Genomic DNA, 3217 nt, shown 5'->3' on the forward strand with positions numbered 1-3217 from the left:
GTTGCCAGGCGGCTTCGAAGTCGCCGGAAACTCAGGTGAAATTTCTTGAAATTGATTTTACAGGAAAAAGTTTGAAACAAAAGTTGGTCCACTCCCGGAGATCCATATTTTTATTGGTATATAATTTTTTGATAAAATTGATATATTTGGAGAAAACATCGATTAAATAAATACCATAACAATAAAAAGCCCTTTTTATTGACAACAAGTGATTTTTTCGAAAATTATTAAGAGACAAAAGTTACTCTATTACAGGTATACTCCAAGATGAATAAGAAGTATTTGTTCAAAATGTTAATATTTACCAAGTTATTCGCATTTTTCCTCCTTTAGCTAATCCTCTAAGTCTGCCAATAGGATACTAAATAGTAACGGACTCAACGGGCACCCTTGCCTTAGACCTCAGGCTGTCCAGAAAACCTGCCCTTTTTCTTTCCTATTTTCACCCTAATCCTGGTTTCAGTAAAAATTTCCTTTATCCTCTCCATCAACTTTTCCTCTACACCCCTCTCTTTCATTGCCTGCCATAGCACTTTTTTGTTCACTGAGTCAAACGCTGCTTTGAAATCTACGAACAAAGCGACTAGTTTCCCTTTCGTTCTCCCAAAATTTCTATTAACTAAAAAGTTAAGTAAATAGATGTTGTCTATACTTCCCATCCCTTTTCTAAATCCCGTCTGATTATGTGGGATACTTTCTTTTTGTTCTACCTGACTCTCCAAACTTTTTCTTAAGATTTCTGCATATATTTTATAGCCGACTGACATGAAAGTGAACCCTCTGTATTCCTCTACCTTCTCTCCTTCCCCTTTCTTAACAAGCAGTACCACCAGTCCCGTCGTCCACTCTTCCGGTCAACCTTCCCCTTTCCATACCTTGTTGCAGATCTTCCACATCCCATCCCTAATCCCTTCTCCTCCAAACTTCATCGCTCCGTTCTCCATCCCATCTTCTCCCGTCGCCTTGTTTATTTTTAACCTATTTATTGCCTCATCCACTTCTTCTCTTGTTATCTCGTTCCCTTCCTCCATTTCTCCTTGGACTATCCTGCACTTTTCCCCTTTGATCTTATTTTGGTCTCCCCCTAATAGATCCTTGAAATAATCCGTCCATTTCTCCATTTCTATCTCTTCGTTAACGCCTTTCCTTTCCCCTCTATCCCTATTTATCATATCCCACACCCTACCTTCTTTGATCGCTTTTTCTACTTCTGCTATATATTTTTCCTTTCCCCTTTGCCTCTTTATTTCCTCCACCTCCTTATTACTCTCCAGCCTTCCTCTTCTCCTCTTCTTCTGTATACATACAACACCGCTATTTCTACTTTCCCAATTATAATTTTTCTTATTATTGTTTCTTCCTTTTCCTCCATGTCTCCATCTTTTCTCCCTTTTACTACTAATTCTTTTTTCACCCCTGACACCATGCCGGCCATCCCTCTTGCTTTAACTTGTTCTTTTCTAGCTTCCTGCATTGTCCACACATAATCTTTCGGCAACAGCTTCTTTATTCCCTTCCAGGCCTTCCCATCTGCCCAAGTTTCACTCATCATAATCACATCCCACTTTTCTAACCCCTCCCAAAATCCTTTATTCTTGTCCTTCAAACCTGACACATTCCAGAAAGCCATTTTCACGTTTCTCTCTTCCCTTTCCTTTTCTTTTCTCTTCACTTTTTTCCCCTTTGCCGTTTGGAAACCCCCCTGATTTATTTCTAGACACCATATGGCCCCTTTTCCTCTCTACCCAAGCCCTCTGCTCTATTTTCCATCTCCTTTTCCTCTCCCTCCATGTCATATCTTCTTCAATTATTTCCCTTCTTCCTCTCAATAATTTTTTTCCCTCCATAATTTTCTTTTTCTCCTCCTCACTCTCCACTTTTACTAGAAACATTCCTTCTTTTCCTTCCTTTGTCCCTCCTATTCTCTTGACTCCTTCTACCCTTACCTGCACTCTAATATCTCGCAAACGATTTGTTATTTCCACTTCTCCTGTTTCACTCTCTACTTTTAATCCCTTAACTACTATGTTATTTCTCTTCTTTCCCCTTTCTTCCCCTTCTAATTTTCTTTCGATCTCATTGAGTCTTTTCTTCAATCTTTCATTCTCACTTCGGACGTTCTTTTCATTCCCTTTAACTGTTTCCTCATTTTCTGTCTTTTCCGTCATATGCTCATTCCTAATTTCTAGACTGGATACCCGTTCTTCCAACTGATTTATTTCTATAGATCTCTGTTCGTCAACCTCTCTCTGTCTATTCTCAATGCTCTCTAACTTACGCTAAACCTTGTGTTTCTCCTCCTTTCAACGTTTATCCCATTCTTCCCATTTTTCTCTGACCTTTTTCATTTCCCCCCTTACATCGTTTCCCTGTCTATTCATATCCCTATTCATGTCATCAAATCTCTCATGTTTCTTCTCTAAACCCTTTAATGAGAGCTTCCAATTTTTCAAACATCCCCCCATCCCCCCAGTCACTCTTTCTTGTTTTTTTTTTTCGTTTAATTCTAACTCTCTTGTTATCCTGGTCCCTTTCTACCTCATCTTCCCTAACCTTTGAAATGCCTTTGAATTATAAGAATGAATTGAAAATTCATTGTCATCTTTTTAAAAATCCTCAAATATTTAAAATCCTTTAAAATCTTTTGAAATCTCTTGAAAATTCCTTGAGAATTCAAAAATGCCCCAAAATAATTAAAATCTTTTACAATCTCATACTACATTATTGAAATCAATTGAAAATTCCTTGGAACATTTTAAAATACTCTCAAATATTGAAATACCTTCCAAATATTTTGACATACCTTGACCTTCTTTTTAAAGATTTTTAAAGTATTTCTTTAAAATTCTTTGAAATTCCTTAAAATTATAAAAATAAGATTCAAAATCCTTGAAATTTTTTAAAACATCCTCAAATATTTAAAAGCCTTAAAAAATCTTTTGAAATCTCTTTAAATTTTTAAAAGCTTCAGATTGAAATTTAGAAAACAGAAAAATTTCAAAACATTAAACATTGAAATGTTTGTAGATTAGAGTTTGCAAAATGGAATCAATAAAAGTTCAAAACTTTCAAAATTATATTTTTAACTATGAAATATGAATAATTTTCAACTCGATGGAATTCAAGTCTTCAACATTTGAATTGTACACTCAGAAGATTATTAACCAAAAATTAGTAATCATAAATAAATTGAAAACGTTCAAAATTTAAAATTATG

Source organism: Belonocnema kinseyi, chromosome 6, assembly GCF_010883055.1.
Source record: "Belonocnema kinseyi isolate 2016_QV_RU_SX_M_011 chromosome 6, B_treatae_v1, whole genome shotgun sequence".
Taxonomy (NCBI): Eukaryota; Metazoa; Arthropoda; class Insecta; order Hymenoptera; family Cynipidae; genus Belonocnema; species Belonocnema kinseyi.